We start from the raw sequence: 24,418 nt of genomic DNA on the forward strand, positions 1-24,418 counted from the left end.
TGAATATAACATGTTTTTTTGTGTACTTTTGGATAGTGGGGCTGCAGAATTCATCTAAACACATTCCTGATCTGTGAGAACTGAAGCACAGTGCTCTCTTTCCCCCCTCTCAACCATATATTTCAACAAAAGTCCCCTTCTGAGTCACCTATTCCCTGAGGCTATGCTGCTGCTTAAAAGTAACAAAATTATGGTAGAGTAAACCTAATCTGATGAAACAGGGATAAAAACCTGGAACAACCATGTACCTGTCAAAGCCTAATAACTCCAGCACCGTGAATTTCTTTCCCTGACCTGCCTTTGCCCAACATACTTTAACGTTAGAGAGGCTTTCCAGGGCATTAACACACTTCATGAGGCCATGCCCAACTTTTATATGCTGGATTCACATGGAGAACTCACAGCATCCAAGATACATGGGTCTCCATTCCTTCAGTGAGGCATGAGAACGGCACACCTTAAAGCAAGAGTCATAAAGCACAGCTGCTCAGCCAGTCAAGAGAAATGCCAAGAACATGGGTATGTCCCTCTCCAGGACTCACATGCCATCAGCAGTTTTCAGAAAAGTCCCCTTCATCCCAAAGTCAGGTAAAGGCTTCTCCATAAGGTAGGAAAAACTTTTACTGCTCCAAAACTAAGGAGCACAAGGAGGGAACAGAGGACACAAGGAGGCAGACAAAGAGGCAGTGCTAGAGGGAGAATCAGGTCATGAAGACTGAAAATTCAGGGTTTGTTGGTCCTGCTGGCTTCCAAGGAAGACAACTAGGAACAGTGATTCTTGCTGGCATGATCATCACAGTCTCAGACACCCAGACTCTTCCCTGGGTAGCAGCAGCTGCAGTATCTTGCATAAACTTTGCAAGGCCAACAAAGGACACAGCCGAGTGGTTTTGTCCTCTCATCACTCCTGCCCAGATTGCTGGTATAGACACCTGTACAACCTGCCTGTATTTGGTCTTCCTGTTCAGTGTAAAATAGTATCGCCACTGGCAGACAGGCTCCTCTTTCGTAAGTACTGCCTTATGTCTGGGCTAGGGAGTTACAAGGCATGTCCGTACAGTCAAACGCAGCATGCAACTACTTTTTACCTCTGACCAAGCCAAGAGGGTATAAATTATTGCCAGTCCCAGACCTTTGCCACCACTGAGCATGGGACTGCACCTATCTTGCACACTCAAATGAAAAGCAGACCTACTTACTGCCAACACAGCTCTAATTGAACAAGTAGAAATACTTTGTAGGACTGATACAGGTTCCAGTAGCTTGATGCCAGCACGGAGCTGGCATGACTCTTAGTTTATCTGGTTCCACAGCCATACAAACCCACACTGTTCCCGCATCCTTCCTGCAACTTCAGTTGTTTTTGCTGATGCTGTTCCCCAGACAAGGCTCCAGAGGGGCTGCAGTGAATGCTCCCCTGGCCCACCTGTGATATGGATCTGTTAGGCAGGAGAGGGAACTGGATCCTAACGTCCCACAGCAGGGATGAATGCAGGGAGCCTAAAATAAGATGGGTACTCTCAATCTACCTTCCTGTGATGGGTGACATAGTACAGAGTGTTTCCTGGGCACTTTGTCAGAGCAAGAGCACAGCAGGTAACACAGACTGAGAGCATCAAGCTTACGGTCTTTAGGGAGGCTGGGCATGAGAAAGGGACTCGTTGCTTTGGCCCTGTCAAAACAGTATTACTGCTATAACACTCAGAAAAGGGGCTAGCTGCTTTTTCATCAGGCAGATGTACATGGACTTCAGCTGCCCCTGAGGCAACTTATTATAGCAGTGGAGCTAAATTTTGAATTTAGACGTTTAGAGTAAACTTAATGTACCTGTGGCCCATTTCGGGTGCCCAGCAGAGCTGGTTCCGAGTCTGAAAGTATGTGGCATCAAGGACTTTTTCATCATTTCCAGAAAGATGGGCCACAGTAGTGAGGTGCACTGCTTTGCCTATATATACTCTAAGACAATGGTTTTGGTCAGTCAATAACACGGAAACCTATCATATGCCTGATTTTTAGCCACTGACCTGAAGTTACATAACAAAACCCACAACATTCATTTAAGCTTCTCCATAATATAGGGGTGTGTGTAGGGAGACGGGGAGGGGGGGGAACCAAAAACAAATAAGTTATTCTTGCAGATTTGATGAAAGGTTCATGGGCCAAACAGTTTTGCATGAAACCCAGTAATTTATACTTCCCTGCTTAAACTTGAAACCAGCCAAATTGCATGTGGTTTGTACTATTGCTGTGAACAGCCTATATGACCATACTAAGAGCAGTAGTAATTAGACTATTACAGCTATGCATTAGTTAATAAACAACATAAATAATCATAAAATGTCATATTTTGATGCCAAGATTTGACCAATTCAAGCAAATTCAACAGTGTTTGGCACAATGGAGCATTCTAAGAATTTGTACATAGTCTGCTTTTCTGCAAACCTTTTGAGAAGGAGCTATTTACATGGTAAGCATGTTTTTCTTCAAGAGATTATACTCCTTCCAAGTCAATTAACTACATTCCAATGAAAACAGGGAGAATTTTAAATAAATGATACTAGCCTGTTCATAAAGAAGGAGACAGGGAGAATGAGAACACAATGGAAACTCTGAAATTGTGGTCACTTAAATAAAAACCCTTCTGTGCACAGCTGAAAACATTTTCTCTTCTAAAATACTGACATTTTACCATGGGAGAAAGAACAAGAACATCAATCTTACAGGGGTCTTCACTTGTTTTGGTTGCCAGAGCGTCTCTGTTACTGCCTCACGTTATGATTGCTATATTAAAGACATTAATTGCACAATTCAGTGACAGAACAATCAGGAAAAAAAAAAAAAGACAAGTCAGTGGAATCAGAGCTGAACAAACTGCAGGATAAAACAGCAAGGATCAGGGTACAGCAACTTTTCTTTGCTGAAGGCACCAGTGACCTTTCCAACATCTTATGTAAGCAACTTGTCTTAGCATTAGCCCACAGTACCAACCAAAAAATTACTACCTACCAGAAGATGGGATTTGGAAGCAAGATGTTTATACAGCCATTAACTAGGAACTCCGATGCAAGGGGAGGTGATCAGAACAACATGTCAAAAGCAACTTGTAACCCCAATAGGTCCAGCTTACTTTGACAGCGGCTGCTCCTGGTGACTCCATGATGTGAAAAGCAGCTGCCTCTCGAGTGAAATTCAGCAGAGAGCAGCTTCCACAGTAGTTTGTGCAGCTAACAGGCTAAAGGAAGGAAACACTGCATTGCCCACTCTGCCATCTTCATTACTGAGGAGGAAGAGAACACTTGACCTGAAAGCACTCACATACTTTTCTGTGCAATTCTATTTGAATAAAAAGAAAGATTCTAAAAGCTGAATTCTCTCTCTCTCTCTATGTGCCTCAAATCCACCAGAGTGGAGCCAAGCTGGGCTGGAAACACTGAATGGTCAGCTCTTATATCAGTTAACACCTTCATACCTCAGTAAATGCCCATGAAATGTAGGCATCCTCTGAAGTTGTAGCATTTGTACAAAGCCAGGGCTGTGACAGTCCTTGGAAAAGGATAGCTTCCGCCTGTCACATGGAGAAAACCACTAGGTACAGAAAAGGTTTGGATATCAACACCGTGTTGTGTGGGCACTAAGTACTCATAACTTACAGGATGTATTTTTGGTACTTCAAATTCCATGATTAGGTGCACACATTCAACTCTCCATCTTCAATGGAAACCTATCTGCCTATATGCAAACACAGAGCCTACTCTCACATTCCTCCTCACTGGTCACATTGATAAAGCGTGAGTCATATACATATGTCAAAAAGGGTCCATCCACCCAGAACTCAAAAAAAGTTTTAGAAGTCTCTCTTAGGTCAAATCCCAGCCTACTGCACTCTTTGTCCATCCTGTAAGGAGCCCCCTCTGAAAAGGGAAAAACTACTGCTGTTGTTATTGTTTCTATTCCCTTAACACTATGGACCAGAGCCCCTTTATTTTAGGCACTGTAGAAAAAATTTATTCAAACAGTCCTTCCCTCGGGTACTCCCCAAATAGGAGTGCCTAAAATCTTTCATTTGTCTAGACCTCCCACTTCCTACAAGAACATCTAGTTACATCAGAATTTCTGAAAGTGGGAAAATAGCTGGAGTTAATCTGTGAGCTGAGCGCTGCCAAGTTTAGAAAGAAGCTTTCCCTGGATTCATACATCATGCAGTGGTGGGGTTGCTTCTCTAGAGCATGAGGTTCCTAGTTCTAATATCAGCTGTGGTGATGACCAGTGTGTTAGCTACTACATGAGAAATTTTGCTAATTGTCAATGTCTTCACTGGCATCTGACAGATACTGAAGGTGTCACAGTCAATTTTCAATTATGTGCAGAAATAAACTGCATACCCTGGGAGAAACCAGAGCTTTCAGGACTTTTTCATCCCCCAAATCTTATGTGTTTCATCTGTGTGCCAACAAAAAGAAAAAAAAAATGCCAAGGTGAATAACAGGTTAATAAAAGCCCAACCTAAAGCTTTACGAGGGAACTTGCCCCTCTTTCTCACAGACTGTGCTGTCTCTCGAAGTCCAAGATGCAGGCAGGAACTCAAGGCCTTGAAGAACAGTGATCTCTTGGATTGTTAACAAGGCTAAGAAGAGCTATGTTAGAACTGCTGTCCATAGCTGTTGAGCATTTAATAGTTTTATTGCCTTTTCAGAAGACAATCATCTACTGTTCTTGCACCACTTCCAGATCCAAACCAAAAGCATGCAGGCCACCTTTACTGCATTTCAGTAGCTTGGTTCCAAGGAACTTTCACTAGGCAACTGTGGTTCTCTCTCTTGGCCAACCTTCAAGTTATAACAAGCCTCTTCTAGCCAGTTTTTCTTGATCACCACACCAGCAATTAGCTGAACTGCCTCCCTGGATTTCTGCATTATCCTCTTGTTTTCTAAATCAATTTTAATAATGTTTCCAGGAGCTGAAAAATATCATAGACCAAGCCACAATTGCTTTTTGTCTTTGATGCCTACTAGACGCAAGTCTTGACTAATAGGGCTCCTAGCGACTGAATTCCAGTTTTTTGTCTGCTTTCTTTCCTGGTGAGTTGCTACAAATGAAGGTTCGGTTTCCCTGGCAAATTCCACAGCTGTGTGAAGTGTTCATAGCCTCCTTTCACATCTTGCTCTGTAAATCTAAGTCCAGCTGAACATCTACAAATTGGCCCACTGTTAATTTATCTTGGAAAGTCTCATGTGGATATGCCTGGATCCTAAGTTTTCTCAGGTCCTTAGTTCAGATGGGGCCCCTTTTTTTCTCTTCTAAGTCTCATGTCAAGAGTTTGAGCCAAATATGGATATATCCTATCCTACATCCGGATCTAAATAAGAACTGGGCCACAAATCATATTTCCAAGGTTTTTCTCTTCAAGCATCTTGTCTTTTTTTCCCTAAATGCCCATTCTACCATACCATTAGAGCTAGTTGCAATTTGGCTTGTTTATGGAAAGAGGAAAAAACTAATGACAACATCACAAAGATTCTTTGGTGAGATCCTATTTACAAAGTAAGCCCACGAGTCCTGTTTCCCAGGAAAAAAAAAGTAGAAACAAATGACAGCAGGACATTTTCTTGCTCACAGTTACTAAGTCTCCCCCTTCTGTCAGTTCTGCTTTTTCTCATGATGACACACTTGACTGTTTCTGTATGTTGGCTTGCTTTTTCTCATGTGTACAGTGATTGTCAGTGACTGTAGATCCTCTGTTTTGCAATCAGAGAATATCTCAGCCGTTATTTCTTAGCATCATGCTATTTCTTAGCATCTATTTTTTTCCTCCCATTTCACTGTGCAAGGAACTTACTACAGAGCAAAGATTTTGCTTCAAGGCAACTAGTAACACCTTGCTATAAACAGCTCAATATCACATGCTATATTCTGCTCTGCATCTTCTGAGGCCATAGTTCATCTCTCAGTCATGTGAAAGCTCTGCGCTGCCAGGTCACGTAGCGATTAAAAGCATGGTTGTGTGGGCAGACTGTGAACGGTCACTGCTGTTAGCTAGATCACACAGCAGTGATTTTGTGCCATGGACACACTGCCAGGAGTGTCCCAGAGTGCTCTATGCTTAGCTCCCCACTTGTTTTTCCCAAGAACAGTGGCATGCCAGCTGAGTGAGACTGGGAGCTTGATGCTGGCTTTGTACCTACTGGACTGCTCTGACTCTGGCTACCCTCTAATGTCACAGCTATTAAGAATAATGACAGCTTCTCCAGGAGTGCTTTTTGCTCTTTCCATAGCCCTTTCATCCCTAAATACTCTTTTACTCCTCCATCCCTGAAACATGTCCTGTGGTATAGCTCCTTGGGCTACATCAAGGGACCTTATCATTATCTAGTATCTTACTGTGCGTAACCTGCATACAAATCTCAAAGAAGCTGGATCTAGACCTTTCACAATCACAGAAACAGGGGATTCTTGTCCTGTTTTCGACAACTGCTTCAGATCATGCTTCATGCCTATGTAGACATGTAGAGACAGACCTGAGGTCTTCTGCATGCTTCAGGATGGCTTCATAGCCAAGTATATTAAGGTAGCTATTTGACTTCTGGGTAGAAGTTAGCCTGTACCTGCCCATGAAGATATGCCCCCTGACAGGTTTTTTGATACTCTTGAATGCAAGACTGGAAAATTAGTTTTACCTTGCACAGTTCTCCCTAGTGTCATTTCCAGAAGTACCAGCCACAGAAAAGCAAAAGCATGCTAGAAAAACTAGGGTAGTGCATTTCCCAGAGCTGCAATCTGCTTCATCGTGCTGTGAAAGTAAAAACGAAACAGATTTTTTTCCTTCACAATATTCATCAACTTCTTGTTGTGCACAAAAACCTCCAAGTCAGGATTAATCTAGCCCAAATGTGGGCTTGCTCTAGTGCAGTCACCAACCACTAAGCTAGGCTTACTTTGTATTCAGCCAACTGAGGTGCTTTGCAGGGCATGATTCATCCCAACCTCAAGCAGGTATCTAAGTTAGGACAAGAAAGACCTCAGGGGAGCGGCTCTGATGTAGATTCCTACCCCTAGACATCTAAAGTTCAATAAAATGAATCCCACCTCCAGATACTTTTCAACTGACCCAGTTTATCAACAACCGTCATTTACCTCAAAAAAGAAAAGCAGTCACTTTCATCTGAACTTTTATTTCCGTACTTTTATTGAAAATTCCAGGCTTGTACCATGGATATCTGGGAAACACTAGCCCTTCAGAGAGCACTAACAGCTCAATAAGAATGTAAAGATCTTCACAACATGGCTTACTTCCAGTTAGAGAGCTCATCTGGATCTTTGGCATCTGATTTCACATGCAACTGAATGCCCAAATCAAATAAATACTTAATCAAGCACCTTACAGGGCACAGAATTATACATTTTGGATCATTTCAGCCAAAACCACCTGCTTTTTACTTAATATTATTAAGCTCTCAAGACATATATGGAACTTTATAAATGCATAAAGCTGGTAGTCCATAAGAGCTTTGAATCTGAATCTAAACAAAACACAGCAGCAAATGAAGACAGACTGCTGTGTGGGAGCTGAGAAAATGGTTTACAACCATCAAGGATAATTTGGTATAGACTTCACACTACAAAAATAAAAAAAATAAAAAAAAGAAAGAGTGTGTACATTCACATTTTTCAGTTGATATTTCTGGCCCTGGTATTTTATGCTTGAAAACTTTCTCCCTGACCTGTTTGTTTTTATTTGCATCAAACCATTTGCTTCATTGGAGTATCCCAAGAGACTGCAGGATTGCCATAAACTACCCGTCACTCTATTTTAAGCAGACTATCAATGTATTTGAGTGTCCAAACTCTTAGCAGCTGTTTCCAGCCCTGCTTGATGGCAGAGAGTGCTGACCACAGTTCCCTCTCAGGTTATCTCCAAAGGCACTTTGAACAATGGCCTTCTTTGGAAGACTCCATTCTGTTTCCCCACAGCTGGCAACATGGCTGAGGAGGAAAGTGGATGGGAAGAGCTTCTCTGCCTGTTGCAGTTTTGCACACAAGACATAGCAACGTGGCATTTTAATTACCACTTGTGTCAGGCATGGAGTAAGTCCAGAGGTGACTTGCTAGACACAGCAGAGCCATGACAGTGCATGCAGGGCACAATAGGAGCATGGCAATGCTCCTTCCTGCATTTCTGCCTCTCTCTGCACCATCATGGCTCATGCTGAATGAGCACAGAGGAGCAGGGGAACTGCTCCAAAGCAAGATACTGTGTCTCTCCCTCTTCCTGTAACCCTACAAGCTGATCCCAGCACTCTAGGGGCAGGGGACAGTAAAGCTCACTGCAGTGGGAAACGTCACCAGTGCTCAGGGCTCAGCCCTGTCCCTCCCTGCTCTCAGCCATCGTCCAGACATTCTGGCTGGGCCCCACAAAGCAGCTACGCCGTTTGCTGCAAAGGGGATGAGAGGGGCCATATGAGGAGTTGGGCGGCTATAGCTCAGTGGGAGAGGCTGCTCGTTGCCACCCTGAAGGGCTAGGTAGCTCCAGCAGGCTCCTGTCCCAGGCGGCCAGGGAGGCCGGAGCTGCTATCCACGTCATTTCCAACTCCTCCATTGCCTGGACATGCCTGGCATGACTCTAAAAGCCACAACAGTTGACAAGATCAGTCTTTCACAGTAACAGATAACAGTAATTTTAATTAATTTTAATTAATAAAATATATTAGCTTAGATATGATAATTTGATATGATCATATGATCTTGTCTCACTCTAAATAACATTAAAAATATGTTTATCAGCTGGCTGACTAGCAGAGAATTTCTGCTGACATTTTGGCTGTGCTCGATTGCCTCCTCTCCACACTTTCAGTATTTCCTGATCATCAAACCTCTGTTTAACATACTTAATTCTATGCTAACGTGCACTGCCTGCAATAGCTATTTAACCATCATATATTCTCATCTTAATCTGTGTCTAATAGTAGTTACACATTATTTCGTATATCACCTCATGCTAAACCCTAAATGTAGGCCTATCATGACAATTAGGATTAAATGGTACCACATCTATGAGACAGTTGTTCACGTATATACATCGCTGCGCAAGGACAGTAGGGTGACAACTGCCTCTGCTTTCCCTCTCTACCCGTCTCTGCCTCCATGCCCTGAAGCTGGTGTTCAGCACATGGCCTTGCAGCAGGAGTGTCTCTGCTGCAGGATTTAACATGCAGTGGACGGAATTGGAGCACTGACCACTGACTACAGGGCCAAAACACTCACTAGGACCTTCGTCACCACAGTGCTTCAAGTGGCATCAGCAAGAAAGCATGCAACATTTCTTTTAAAAGAAGAGACCACACAGGCAAGAGATTTTCTGTCCTACTCCCAGTCAGTGTCAAGGTTGTGAAACAGGTCCCCTTTTCCCACTGCTTCCAAGAGTATTGTCACATCCTTACATAAGAAACAGCCACTGACTTTGGTTCCCCACACGCCTATGATTTGTCTGTGGTGATTATAACTATATGCACAGGGAGCCACCCAAATGAGTGTAGCTTGTGTAGCATATATACGCAGAGGTCTTCTGATGAAGCCTGAAATCCTTTAGCCTGGTGACACTTCCCTGAGCTTCCTCCAAAATGCAGGCAAGGACCTCAACACAATCTCCTCTGTCACTGTGGTACAGTCATCCTGCTGGTCCTCCTAATGAGAGCGAAAAACTTGAAGTGCCTGCCCATTACTACTATCCATAGAACACAGGGATGAAGCTCCCCAGTAGTCCAAGATCTATTGACCACTGTAATTCCCATCAACTTCCCTTCAGACAGCTTGCAAGGAAGCATTCAACAATGCATAAGCTTTTGCACTCATGATAGAAGGGTGAATTTTATCTCTAGTGCTTGCATACTGTATAGGGGCATAAATTAAATTAAAGTAGAACTGAGGAAATCAATAAGAGTGGGGTCTCTGCAGGATTTAGAGAGTTTGCAGTATATAAGGGCTGAGACCACACGCTGAATGCTGAGAATGTGCTAGTAATAATGACTTGCTACTCAGTCGAGGAGTACCAGCCAGACAGCACACTAAAGGGGCCATCGTCTCACAGAAAATACAGCACATGAGCATATAACCTGAAACCACATCACACTGCATACGTGCAAGCAGCTAGAATGGACAACAGACAAGCATTTTAATAATTCTTCTTAACAACTTCTGAATGCCTTGTGACCCAATCTTCATGCTTTCTGATTTTTTAGATTGAAGGTACCAAGATGTTATAGGGCAGAGATTTGTTTACCATCAGCATTACCTTCCTCAAACTCGGCTCTGAAAAACAACTAATGTAACCACATTCCTAAAGCAATCACAGAGTGTTTAAAATAGGCACATGGGAAGAATCTTATGGAAATGTACTGGGCTGCAGCACACAAATTGTGCCTGAACAGCCCCTGGGAAAAGTATGGCTACATGCTGTTATGCAAGAGAGGCAGCACCCTGCAAAGAGGTAGTTCAAAATCAGCACAACTACAGATTCCTCCATGTGCCGCTATAGCATCTTATTGTGGAAACATATATGGATCTGCAGAGATCTATTCCACCTACCTTGAAGGGACTAAGATGCACAGTGCAAACTTGTACAGTCTGACAGTTGTAGAACATCAATAATTCAAAACCTGTGTTGTGACTCATACAGCCCAACCCGTCCCCCCAAGGTTACTATTACTTAATATTCACAGAAGGCACATTGTTATTTCTTCTTCAGAAAAGTCATGAATAACTTACCATTCATTACCCAAGCACTTTTTTACCGTTTACTTCATCTAAATGAATAAGTAAGCACAGAAAACATTGATTTCACAACCTCTAAAAATCTTCTTAGTTCATTGTTATTAAGCATAAAAGCTTTATACGAAAACTCTTACTTTGCAGAGGATTACATTTTTGCTTGTTTGTTTAAAGGACTTAAATTTGTTTTGTTCCTAAAAATGTAAACCAAGGTAAAAAAGAAGGCAAGATCAGTCCAGATGAATATTTGCATTTATCTACAAGTTAATGTATCAGAAGTCACTTTTCAGACTACCAGATAAATGTGGACTGCTAGAGTCCTTTTACAACCTGCTTGGCAAAAGATGGAAAATTCTCAAGCACTTCACCTTGAATCACCTCAAACCAGAGCATCTTCCTCTATCCACCATGGGAAGAAGTCATCTCTTCCTTGCAAGCCCCTTCCATGAGATGAGAGGAAATCTGTCCTCAGTCAGCTGCTGGTTCTCTGCTCGTGAATCACACATGAACCCACTGGGAACGATGCCTCTAAGAAAGCAGAGTGAGGTTTGACATCAATTACCACAGAAACACAGTGATTTTCACAGCATTGGCCCACCTGGTTGAGCTAGAACTTACCTCTTAGAGATTTTATTTTGGTGTCCAGACAAGTGACAGTATTGGGAAGGGATTAGGTCACTGTTTCACAATAAACCAAAACAGACACCCCTTTTGAGCAATGTTATGTAAATCCTGCTGCTACAAGTCGCCTGTTTTCCCTGCAGTGTCAACTTCCCATCCTCTTCTGTCAGCCCTAACAACCAAGCAGAGAGTTCAGGGAACGGCCTGAATTCAGATCTCCCTCTGATTGCATCTCTAGGTCAATTTTTCAGTCAGATTAGCCCTTTTCAGTAGCTCACGGATGGTCATGTATATGAAGACTCCCTTATGGTGGAAAATATCAGCAGGGTCAGAAAAAGGGGAGCTTGAATGACTGTTGAGCACTGTCTCACTTGCTCTTGAAGGCTGTTCTGCTGTGCATAACATATTCCCTGGGCCAGGGATCAGTAGCACAGAACTGGCTGGGAGACCTCAGCCTTGATGTAGGACCACAGGCCAACTGCTATTTCAACACAGAGTGCAGAGCCATCAGGATGCCTGGAGTTATCACATAGCCAAAGAGGTAAGACACCTCGTTCATTAGCCAAGTATAGGCAGCCCTTGGATCAGGTCTCCCACAGCCCAAAAGTTAGAGAAACTGAAGGCTCACCTTCGCTCCCCAACTTAGCGTCATGAGTGGTGCTGTTGCCCCAGGTATTGATAATACTTGTGCTCAGAGAAAGTTATTCATTATAAGCACTTTCCCAATGACTGAGAAGGGATTTCCAAATAATGTGAAGGAAGGAATCAAGAGAAATAGCCCGAGATTTCCTTTCAAGGTGCCAGCGCTGCAAATAGTGGAGGTGAGCGACCCTGGTAGCACTCTACCAATGTTCACACGTGTGGAGGCCAGTGCTCTGCTCTACTTAACTGGTTTTCAAAGCTTCTGAGAACTGCTTATTACTGTCTGTTATAGCCTGCTTTGAGTGCATGGACTCTGAAGGCCTATCACAGGCTGTGTGCAGTACTAGGAGCAGCATATTTGCCACATTTTAAAAATAATACAATGCATACCTCTCGCCTTTCCTTGAAAGATGTCTAAGTGCTTTGTAAGTATGCATGAAGCAATCACCAATGATGTGCCAAAGATGTTCTATAGACTGTGCTGAGGCATGCTCCTAACAGTGAGGATCTGCAAAAGCAATTCATAATAAAGAAGCATTATTATTTCCTGTTCTTCCCAGTTCACCTTGAGAAATGAGACATAAATACTGTAACGGCAGTTCTGTCTGTATTGTTCAGGCAAAGCAGCCAGCCTTAGAACCACAGTAAGGAAAGAAGTATTCAGATGAAGCTCCCAAGTTACATTATCTCCTGTGAAGTCACCAACCATTGCTTTTTCACATGTATAATGCCCTCTGTTGCTCCTCAAATTATGCTAAATCACATTGCTGTGTCTCTTGATTAGCAGAGACTTATAAGAGAGCTTGTACTCAACATGTTATTGCACAAACCCAGAATTATACACAAAATTATTTCAAAATCATAGTATCAAGTAGCTTGGCACCTACCTATCTAGCCAGGTCTCTGAGTCTGCAGTTAGAAAGTGTTGAATAAGGTAGAGCTCTAAAATTGGAGAACCTAATGTGATCTAACAGGAAGAAATCTGTTCTGTGACTGTGCAGTCAAGTGTGTGAGCCCAGCAGGGGGAGATTAAACAAGATTGGGGTGTAAATTTACATTAGTTGGAAGTATAAATCAGGCCTTAGACACACTAAGTAAACACTAGTCTTGTAAATAATGACACAAACACAATAAACAGACTCTCGGCAGGAGGCTGCCCGTAGGACACAATGGCAAAGACTCCTAAGATTTGATGAAGGAATAGAAAATAACCAAAAAGGGAAGGGAAATGCTATCAGTCCCCAGTGTATATAAAACAGGGGACTAAACAAATCAGAATAACCTTGAGAAATTCAGGCCTCCCTGATCTTTCTCAGCTGCCCACGTTCCACTTGCAAAGCGTAAATAATAAAAGAAGGCTCTGAAGCACTTCAACAACAAAGTAGTTTCCAAGTATTCTATAAGCAAGAGCAGTTTCCAGTGTTTATCACAGCAATAGAGCAGCAAAAACATTGTTCAGGTTTAATCTTATTGAACTATGAGCTTGAAAACAAAACCAATCATCTCCTCTATCCCTCAACTTTTCTCCCTCAGCTTGTATAACTTAGCTGACTTGCTCTACTCTGGCACCTTTGAGTCCTCTTCTGAGGTGGAGGGCTCCAGAATGTTCCCAGTTAGTCAAAACACTGATATCTAGGATACTAGGACACGGAGAAAATGTTACATAAATAAGGTGCTTTTTACTTCTCCTCTCCCACAGAGACTTGTATGGGGTTTTGTCCTCTCCAAACTCAAGATGATGACCACAGGGTTTATCTGGTCAGCACTGTTGAGGAGGAAGGCTTTTGACTGATTTGGGAATAGCTTCTAGGTTGCTATTCAGTCACAGAGGGCTGAATAGTGAGTGAGCTTTCCACATATTCACAAAGACTTTCATTCCAGATCTATGTTCGTATTAGAAAGTGAACAGTAGTGAAAGGACATCTATACAAGAGAAAAACGGACAGGAAACAAACACTAGATATGTTTGCGCTTATCCACACATACAAAGGACTTGGTGTGCCTGTGGCTTGCTGCTTCCACAAGACGCAGTTTACCTACCATGGCCCAGAGTGTCAATTGAGTAGCTGCAGAATGACTAAACTACAAACTCTGCTTCCAGTGTGTTTTGGTGAAGTTTGCCCAATATGCCAAGACTTCCCTCCTGTGAGCACTCTGTCTCTGTCTGTCTGTCCCTCCTTCTGCAGGCTGCAGAGGGGAGCTAAGCATACCATGGGCCTTCTGTTCAACACTGTGATGCAGGAATGAGGGAAGGATGATGCTGGCTTCTGTTACCAAGAGCATAAGCACCAGGGGACTTTGAGCCCAGATAACGTAGAACTGCTCCAGTGTAACTTTTCTCCAGCCAAAACCTACATCACATTGTCAATCTTGGCCACTTCCTCCAAGAGGCAGGGAAAGAATCTGTAGTGCCAAGCCTATGTTCAACTGCCCAGACCTAGACTGTTTTTACTTTGCTTCATACCCTCTGTGTCACTGACTATGCATCTTCCCTTTTCAACAACTCTCCAAGCAGAGCTGCAGCCAACACCAGTCTCCATCTGTGCATGGCTCCAGTTCATCCAGGAAGTTGAGTCCTGGAGGAGAGGAGTATGCCCAAGCAGCCTGTGTAAATACAGACTATATTGCATATGCTTGTACGCAAAGCAACAGAGATTAAACTGAAATGTTCTCCTTATCTTTAACTCTCACTATCTCCCATGCTGAGTCTGATGGTCACAGCAGTTGTGGTCCGTACATACTTTGTGAAAACAGATCTCCATTACTTGCTGGGCTATACTGATCAAATCTGTGTCTCTTTATTTTCAGCCACTTGTGCTGCCATATATTCCTTTTGCAGTAATCCAGAAAATTTCCTCCATCTTTCTTTCTGGCACACTTTTTGGAGTGCTAAGAGAACACAAAGCAGTCTTTCGGCTCTCAGACTCTGTGCTTAGCACTGCAGAATTCCCAAGCAGCCACCTATGAATTTCTGCTTAGGTTCTGAAGTCGTGGTCTGAAGCATGTCTCAGTGCCAAGTTTTCTAAATTTCTCTACTGACTACATGTGCCTGTCAAATTTCAAGAGTTGCTAACCGAGCCAAATAGAGGCAATTTATCTTGGAAAAATAGCAAAAGGCATGCCTCTGATGCTATGGCATCCCATTGCGAAATAACACGCATGGAAACAGCAAAGTTTCTCAGCAAAACCTCTGAAAGAATTTTATTTTTCTTGATGCAGTGTGGATGAAACAATGTTTTTCAATATCCTTACTCTTGGAAATGATTGAACCAATCTAGGCAAGTCTTCCCCCAAAACACCAGTCTGAAGTGGCTACTTGACCAAGGAAATACCTACTAAAATGGTTCAAGACTGGCAAAACCAAGTTAAAAATACGTAGGTATAAACTTTGAACAATACAGAAGACATCTTTATGCTAGACATGTGCATGCATATACTTGTGCATGTCACGAGAGAGAGTAATTAATTTTTCAGTAACAGACATCATCCTGCCCTGTCACCATTTGGATTCTTCACTGGTTTGGCACCAAAACAGTCTCCTGGGGTAGCAAGAGAGGTTGGAGCATATCCAGGTTTCACCCCCACTGGCTGTCAATGTGCTCACAAAGGTGTGTAGTTAGAGGTAACACCTGCCGCCAATGCCAACAATTAAGAAGTAGCCGAAGTGCCCCAAAACCTAGAAGGAAGGACTGTTTGGAAAAACAGAGAGGTTTAACACAGGCTTAGCTTTCTTTACAGTCAGGCAAAGAAGTAACAAATTTTCTCTAGGACAGTAATTGTTTCTGGGGTAGGGGGGATTCCTTGCCTTATACCAAACTGTAATTAACAATAGGCCTCTGACAAGCTATCTTAGCTGTATCCATCTGCATCCCAAATGTGAAACACTGGCACAAGTGAAAATTCAAATAAAGCCTCCTCTACACGCATCCAGAACCTACATGACACCCCACAAACCCAGACATGCAGCCACCACAGATATGTGCCTCTGCAGTCCCCATGACACTCTTCTTTTCCATTCCCCTTAAGGAATCTGGACAAGTAAAGGTTTATAACTGGAATGATTAGTGTTAGTGGTTAAGACAGAGATTTTGAGTGGGGAAGAGAGTCTCTCTTCTGTCTTCTTCCCATGGATTCCACATCTGTCCTTCTTCATATGAGGTGTTGCTCTCACCATACGGAGGATGACCTAGCACTTGGAGGTGTAAATTTTGCTGCACTCCTGGAGGTGCCTCCTTCTCTCACTCAGGTGAGATCTCACAGGGCCAAAAGAAAGGGGAAGACTGAACCTTTTCATCACACTGACAGATTGTGTATCTAACTGCATCCAGCTTAGCTGGCAAATCATCCTTAGGACTTAATGGGTGGGCTCAAAGCAGGAGCCAGTGGAGCAATCCCCATAGGCATGTGTTTGAAACTACCACCTGCATTGGAGCTATCCCACATTTAGTTACTATTATAGTTCTTAGCAGATGTGGACTCTTTTTATCAGCCCTGTTGTGACAGCAGATTGGTATTTGCTCATATTCAGCTTTGATACTTGTTAAATGTCACAACGGGTGGTGGAAATTAGAAAGTAAACTCCTCAGTCAGAGGAAGAGGGAGATTCGATTGTAGTTAAACACCTCAAACTCATACCTTTACTGAAGAGAGAACTTGCACAATTTCTAAAGACTCACGTGAATTCACTCTCAAATCTCCCTCATCTCTCCTGTTGTGCACCACACAAATTTACAGGTCTGTTTCCCCCCTATTTATTTTGTTTAGCATCCCATTTCTAAGAAGCAGCTTCACTGTGCATAATGCAGCAGCTGCCAGTAAGTCACTAGGATAGATAGCCTTGTTTTCCACAGGGAAGTGTGTGTAGTCAGAAAGAAATGAAGCATCTAAAAATAATGCCCTTAACACTCTACATGCAGCTGGTTTTCTCCAATTTTCCACTGGCCTGCTGCTGTATGCTGATGACAGTGTAAGAGGAGATCAGAGAGCCAGCTCAGTACTTTTCCATGGAAGGATGAAATCTCTAAGAATAACAATTTATCAGAGGAATTGTGTCTGTTTGACCTGGCTTGTTTTCAAAGATTAGAAATCAAATAACTCACAACGCATTGTGTTGACTTTGTGGGCTTTTCTTTATCTAAGAAGTGATTTTCACGTTTCATCAGTTCTCAGGGAGGGGGGAAAGAATGCACATCTGTCTTCCAGAGTGGATCAGTGAGAGGATAATAACAAATAATGATAACTTACCCATGTGGAGTGCCTTTCATCTTGAAGGAACACAGAAATGCTATAGTTTGCAGTCCAGTCTCGAACTGCTGAAGTCATTGCTGATTTCTGTGAAAGCAGATGCAGAACCTAATGCAAGGCAGCATTGCTGCAACCCTATAAGTAAGTGCCTAGCCTGCAGAAAGCTCCATAACTATCGTTGGGGAAATAAGTGCTTTCAAACTGACAAGTCCTATGCCAGGGAAATTTGCACACTCCTGCTTCCCTGGGGCAGAAAGAGGTCTTATACAGAAGCAACAACCAGCCCTGGTCTTCCACATTGTCAGATGAGCAGGTCAGTTGAAAGGAGTGGTAGATGGCCCTGTTGTGGTTCAGAAGACAATCATGAAAAGAGCTTGAAAAAAACTCTCATCATGACAGTAACTGGCAGGCTCACTATCATGATCTCAGATACAGAGACAGGCTCTGCATCATAGGCTACGTCTGTACAGTGGCAATGTCCATTCACTGACCCTGAGGTCATCTGGCACAGGCTGGCCACATTTGTGCTAATAAACTCTCTTAGCCTGCAAATCAGGGTAGACACATACAAACTGCCTGTTAGGAATGGTCCTTGCATTGAGGAAGCTGATTGTCCCCTGTCACCACCACTACAGGAACTTTTAATTTATTAAGCTAATAATTAACGAGTAGGGGAAATCAAGTTGCAGTGTCTGATCTCAGGCCCTCGTAGTCTTTAATTTACTGATGCAGAAATAACTAGTGGCTTCAATGAAGTAGTGTCCCATTTCTTGCTGGGTTGGCCTGAACGCAAAGATGTGAGTGTACACAAAGTCAGGTAGAAGCTGGAGAAGTCTTAAACTCCTTGTAGGGTTTACTGGGCAAAACCTGTCTCCATGCAAAGCTAACAGAGTGGAAATGAAGTGCCCAAGGATGCTTGCAGACTATACTAATGATGAAAAAGCAAAACCTATACACCAGCAAGGGCTCCTTTTCCACTGTTGGTTACCTCCATGAGCTCAAAGGCATTTCCCTGTGCTGTCTTCTCCCCAGCCTCCTTCACACCACACAAAAAACATTTGTGTTAAGCTAATGAGACGTACATTCCATGTCTTTCCCAACTCAAGCCTTGACTACTTTGATGACCCAGAGATGCCAGGTGCAACTTCAAAGCAACAACTTTGGTAGGTTATTGCAATAGGAACTCCAAATTAGATCTCAGGGATACAATTATTAAATATATAATGGCAAATTATGAAGCTATGAATGCATTGCTTGAGCCCCTGCACAAATTGCTTGAATTCTCAACAGAGAACTGAAATAAAATCAACTGGCTTCAGCACTGAGAAATGGTATCAGGATTCCCTTGAAGGAGGCTTGCTGAAGTCCACAACCAACCTAAGCAGCAGGGGAAATTTCTTTCCTGTCTCAAAGGACATCTATCAAACAAAATGGGATACATTTTCAAGGACTGTGCCAAATTTAGATATTATGTACTCGGGCCTAGCTGTCACGACCACTCTGGAGGTCACACAAAAAGGCATAGTTCTCACAGCACAAAACCAAGTGAAGCAGATCACATTGTAACATACTTTTTCAAGTATAATACAAGCTTCTCCATCCCCTCTAGGAAAATCCTATCTACGTGCTATGATGCCACAACCCATTTTGAGTGCTAAATTTGTTCAATGCACATCATCTGGGAGATATTCACATACACACAAAAAGCCCCGTCCTATGACACAGTGGGAGGAGCCACATGGAACCACACTTGCTCTGAATGTTTCCAGGCAAAGTAGCACTGGATACTATTTATAAAAAGGTGCAATTTAGAGGCTCAAATCTGCTCCTCCTGAGAGCAATGGCAAAACTGTCATCATTTACTGCAGCCGCTGATCCTTCAGAAAAAGGAGCAGTAAGGTTCTGCCATTGCATTGGCAGGAGGAACACACAACATGATGGCAATGCATGCAGCAGGTGGCCAACAGTCGTACACACAGCTGTTGCAAACGCCTAACGAGGCAAGCCCCAGTGAGAATTACAAATAATTTTAGCCCTTCGGAAAATATTTATGCCTTATATCATAGTCTGAAATTATGAGCTGGGCAGCAGTAAAATCCATTGTCATTAGGGATGTGGCTCTCTTCTCATCTAGAATCTCTTTCCAGATGTTTCACAATATTTTTATGTGAATTTTCTTTCCAATAATCCCATTTAGGAATTCCAATAAACTCAGAAAAACTCAAAATATGCTGGTAGGGTGCATGCCATGTGCTGCTGCAGCATCCCCAAAAGACTCAACAAATCATTGTGATATGCCTGCACAGGAGTCTTAGGCTATACACTCCAAATGCACACACTCCAAGGACAGCAATGTCAAGTTGCAACCGGACATGAATCAAGGCTACATTTAAGAATGGCAGAGTAGATCAATATTGCTTGAGACAACCCCAATTGAGCAAAATAATGCTCCCTTCTTTCTCCAGAAACATCTATCAGGCAGCAGTTTCATACCTTTTCTGTTACCCTCTGTTCAGCAAATACATGCATGTCATACTGCAGAGGTCATTCTCATAGCACAGTACAAACTCTGATTGTCCACATTAATTCAGAGACTAGGAATACCTAAAGAGTTATGCTTAAGCATTCATTACAGTACTCTCTGATGCCTGTCACAGTGCTGGTGTTTTGGCTTTCACAGGGTCTGCTCCCTATATTCCAGTCCAAAGTCCAGTGAAAACGAAGGAAAATTTCTGAATTTGACGTCTTAGCTCCAGAATGAATACAAAATTATCTAACCTGGAATGAGCAAGCTGGGGGGTTACGTGCTTTGAAACCAGTTGTTATTAGAACATTTGGATTTGAGCCTTGTTTTGTTCCATTTAAAAATTATTTTGAAAAGAATATATTTTACAATCAAATAATATTTATCTTCTTCTTTCATGTTCCAGCATGTTATCATGAATGTGTACGGCCCTGAAGGCAACTCTATTTCAAGGGAGTCTACTTCATAGATCATGTTTTCTGGAAGAGAAGTAGAAAAAAATTGAACTCTGATGCCCTGCAGCCCAAAAGAAAATTGTTCATGAGATACACTCTACTACAAAGAAAGGAGACAAAGAGAGGGCAAAAATATATTGGGTATCAGCAAACTATGCATGAAAATAAAACTTTTAACATACAATAAAAAGGTAGATTGTAGAAATATTCCCACATTTTACAATGTCAATCTGGGTACACAGGGTGACCACATGACACTGCAGGATAAGGTCTCAGCAGCCAAGTGGGGAACTGCATTTGTAGTATTATACGTAACTCCTGCTCCTATCTTTTCAAGAAGCCGAGCTCCCCAAGTATTAAACAGGCTACACTGAGTGAGCTTGATGGTGAATGTGCAGTATGATGCAGGAAGAAGAAATTCTCCTGTTGCAGGGTTTTCTCCTGTCTATGCTACCCTAAAGGCTGGTAGAGCAGGAACCCCCATACCCTTCAGCGCAGATAGCAGACCTTCCAGAAACACAGGGAACAGCACTCTGTCCCCACCATCGCTGTCAAACTCCAGAGCTGGGAAAATCATTACATCTCCCCAGACCACCCTGTCCAGAGAAATGCTCTGTCAGCCTTGGCTATTCGGGATGTGCACACATTAACCCAGGGACTTTTTTCTCCAAGGCATTTTTACAAGACCTAGAACCCTGGGATCTCCAGACATTCTCACAACACAGAAACTGATAAGAATCATCATCATGCCCAAAGCCTGCCAGGGCAGCTTCTGGGGATGCATTCAGGAGGCACCTCTGCATTTAAGTGTTATGACTTGAAATTTCCATTCAGAGCATACTAAGCACTACATGGCGGGGAACAAGAAGTACCAACTTAGACCACATTTGGAAGCTTCTAAGTAGGACACGGAGATAAGTCTGAACTTTCCCCCTCACTCTGAGCTCATGACTTGTGAGCATTTGACTTTTTACTACAGACTTTTCTTTCATCTTAGTTCTCACATGGAGCAGGGGTCATCTGAAGACATGATGTTCCTTTTCCACATCTGCAGTTATCACACTGCCTTCAGGTACATTGAGTATATCTTCATGTTGCAATAGAGAAAACTGCCATTTGTCCACTTTATTTCTTTTCCCATAAGGATCCATCCACAATCCTCATATTTCACACACCTGGAAAGGCCACTCCTCACATCCGACAAAAAACAAATTTGTTAAGTGTCCAAATTTTCCCACCACATCTGGGAGCACCTCTATGCATTAAAAATGCTTTTCCCTGGGCTGTAAAAGTGCTGTTAGCAAATCCCTTCCTCACTTCCCTGCTCCTTAGCCCTGATTCAAACAGGGAGCAGGGTCAGCAGCACACAGCTTATTTGGCCTGGTGGCACAGTCCAGAAGAAAAGCATCATTGACTTGTTTGGGACAGAAGAGCTATGAATTTGCATAATTATTATGCCAATATTACACACTAGCTGTAGCTGACAGAAAAAAAATACAGTAAATGTAGCAAGTGTAATCCCAAGATGAAGGATACTTGAAATGTTTCTGAGGTGACTGTTTCTGCAGGACTTCAATACAGTGCAGAGAAGAAGATGGTATATTCTCTCACCCTGCCTCCAAGAATGTGGAAGACTGGGGAACAAATAGAGAGGGTGAAAAACAAGTGAGAGTCCCTAAGCCTGCATAAACCTGCCCCAGAATTGGGACAATGAAAGTATATATAAAAAGAAAACATTGTTTACAAGCAGTGCGTGAACGGAAAAGAGGTCAAAAATCATCCCACAGAAAGAGATGTGACAAAATGCCTACCCAGACATGGTCTGTAGGCATGTTTTTGCTCTTGCTTTAATAGTTTAACAGGTAAAAATATGTGAAAATCACTAGAAAGATTATTTGCACCAAATCTATAGACCTGAGCAGGATGTATTTTCCAGTGAAAACAGTGTAGTCTTCTAGGTTGAGCTCCCTTTGCCTTTTTCAAGCCTATGACATTTACTGGCAGGACTATTATCCTCAAACTAAACATCTGAGTGACTTTTCCCCCACCCCCACTATTCACAGCAGTGCCCGAGCCTGGAAATCACGTGCAACTCTGCAATAACAAACTGGCAAATTCACAGTGGAAGTAAACCATTTCAATTCTGAATCAGACTGCATTTTTAAGCATCCAAGAACTTATTTAACTAGAAGCGAAAGAAACCATTTTCTCCCAGATTAGAAACCTTATTAGCAAATGAGAACTAGCATAGGACTCCTATAAGATACCCTTTATTGCAGAAAATTTGGCGGAATCGTCCACTGTTATCCTTTTATTATAGTTGGTAACAAAACACACAACAACAACAAAAGGAGAGAAAAGTTTTGGAGAATAATTTCTCCAAACATCAGTTTGACTGTGCTTGTGCAATACCAGTGAGGGCAATGGATAGCTCATGGGCACAATGCAGAGCAAGATTTAAACTACACAGTACGGTGATCATCCCTTAAAGGTCTAGCATGTGTATACCTCACTGGTAGGACAAGTGCAAAACTGAAAGGCAGGAATACACATGGACAATCATCTGTTCTGTAGCAGATAGGTCTATAAGTTTCAAATAAGGGAAAAGATGGCTTTGCTGAACATCAAGTTAAAAATAGATGTGGAAAAAAAATGACACTGATACTTTGTTAAAAAGTTACTAAAACAACCTAAAAACTGAGAGAGGGACAAATGTGTTTTATCTTGAGCAAATACCAGAAGGACCAAAAGATAATATCTGATGGCACATGGGCATCTCTTCACAGACTGTTCAATGGGACAGGTGCCTGCAACACGCTGAGTGCAGCTTTTTATTTTAGATGAAGGAAGATGCTAAGGCTTGACTATGCTTTTTGTCCAATTCTGACTGACTGGCAAGTGATAAACTCAGAGATAATGCAAATGAACTGATAGAGTTCATTATTCTAAGAAAAAGGAAACCTGAGAGGAATAAACAGATCTCAGGAGATCACCAGCTAAGCCAGTGGCTGGTGAAGTCTTCTAGGAAGATAATTGGGGATAGCTGTGGGTTAGTAAGGGATACTATATTGAATCTGCAGTGGTAAACCACAAGATTCAAAAGAAATGTCTTGACACAACCTCTGAGCCTGCAATGCTATCTTCCCTGGTGACCAGAATATCAAAAAAGGCTTGTGCAAATAATGAAAGAAAAGCATGTAAGTAAGGATGAGTGAAATGGAAAAGATAAAGCACATAGAAATAAAAATGAATGTCAAGTGACAGGGCATATAAAGGCAATAACAAATAAACTAGAAGACTACAAGTGGTGCTTTTCCAAGCAGGAATGGAGGAAAGCTCACAGAGATGTGAAGTATATGATAATATACTTATTTCTGTATTCACAACAAAAAGTTAACTATGACTTCTTGTTAACAGGGAAGCAGCAAGGTAGGCCACAGTGTAGAAAACAGAGGTTGAAAGTATTTCAGTTAATTAAGAATGTTCAAACCATCAAGGTCTGTGGAAATCTTCCCTTGTATGATAAGGAACTAGCTACAGTAATCTGAGAGTCTTGTCTGATTGCCTTGGATGGCTGGTAGATAGAAAACACAGTACTTCTCTTTAAAAAGGATGGGGGAATTACAGACCTGTCAGCAAAACAGGGATTCCTGAAAAACAGAAACTCTTCTAAAATAAAACTATAATTTTTCAAGTATATAGAAGATGATAACAGTTATACCGGGCTTGTCAAGAACAAACTGTGCCAAACTAATACAATTTCCTCCTTAGAAAAGATGACAGACCTAATGGATATGGGGACGTTATGGTACAATGTGTTGTTCAGCCACTGGATGCTGACTTACATTCTCTCAACAAACAAAGATAGTATGGTTAGTCCTAGGTTTAACTGTAGGGCTGTTTGGTGGGGCTTCTCAAATAGGAGACAGCAAAGCACCAGGCCCCTTGCCAACACTGCCACGGCCCGGGAATGAGGGGCCTGTGTGCTGCATGACATGATGCAGAAGCCAAACTTGCTCAGAGGTGCTGTTTGACATCCAGAGTTCTTCTACTTTGACCTCATGGAAACAGGTTTTTAATAGAAAACACAGCAGAGGCAATATTAAAGAAAGGCTCCTCAGGACCTCACCCTGCATACTACAGGGACTGGGATTTCCTGTCCTAGACCTAA

At 42.4% G+C, this 24,418-nt stretch overlaps 1 protein-coding gene across 1 annotated transcript in view; it reads right to left on the bottom strand.

The window, feature by feature from the left end:
* The window catches only part of KCNE2 (potassium voltage-gated channel subfamily E regulatory subunit 2), a 109,662-nt gene extending 96,434 nt beyond the window's left edge, over positions 1 to 13,228 (bottom strand). The window contains exons 1-3 of the mRNA XM_054059559.1: positions 12,912 to 13,228; positions 12,415 to 12,532; positions 11,130 to 11,289 (exon numbers count right to left, since the gene is read on the bottom strand). The gene's annotated coding sequence lies outside the window, so the exon portion shown is untranslated. The remainder of the gene's footprint in view (positions 1 to 11,129; positions 11,290 to 12,414; positions 12,533 to 12,911) is intronic.
* Between the last annotated feature and the right edge of the window lie 11,190 nt (positions 13,229 to 24,418).

Source organism: Cuculus canorus, chromosome 1 (assembly GCF_017976375.1).
Source record: "Cuculus canorus isolate bCucCan1 chromosome 1, bCucCan1.pri, whole genome shotgun sequence".
Lineage (NCBI taxonomy): Eukaryota > Metazoa > Chordata > Aves > Cuculiformes > Cuculidae > Cuculus > Cuculus canorus.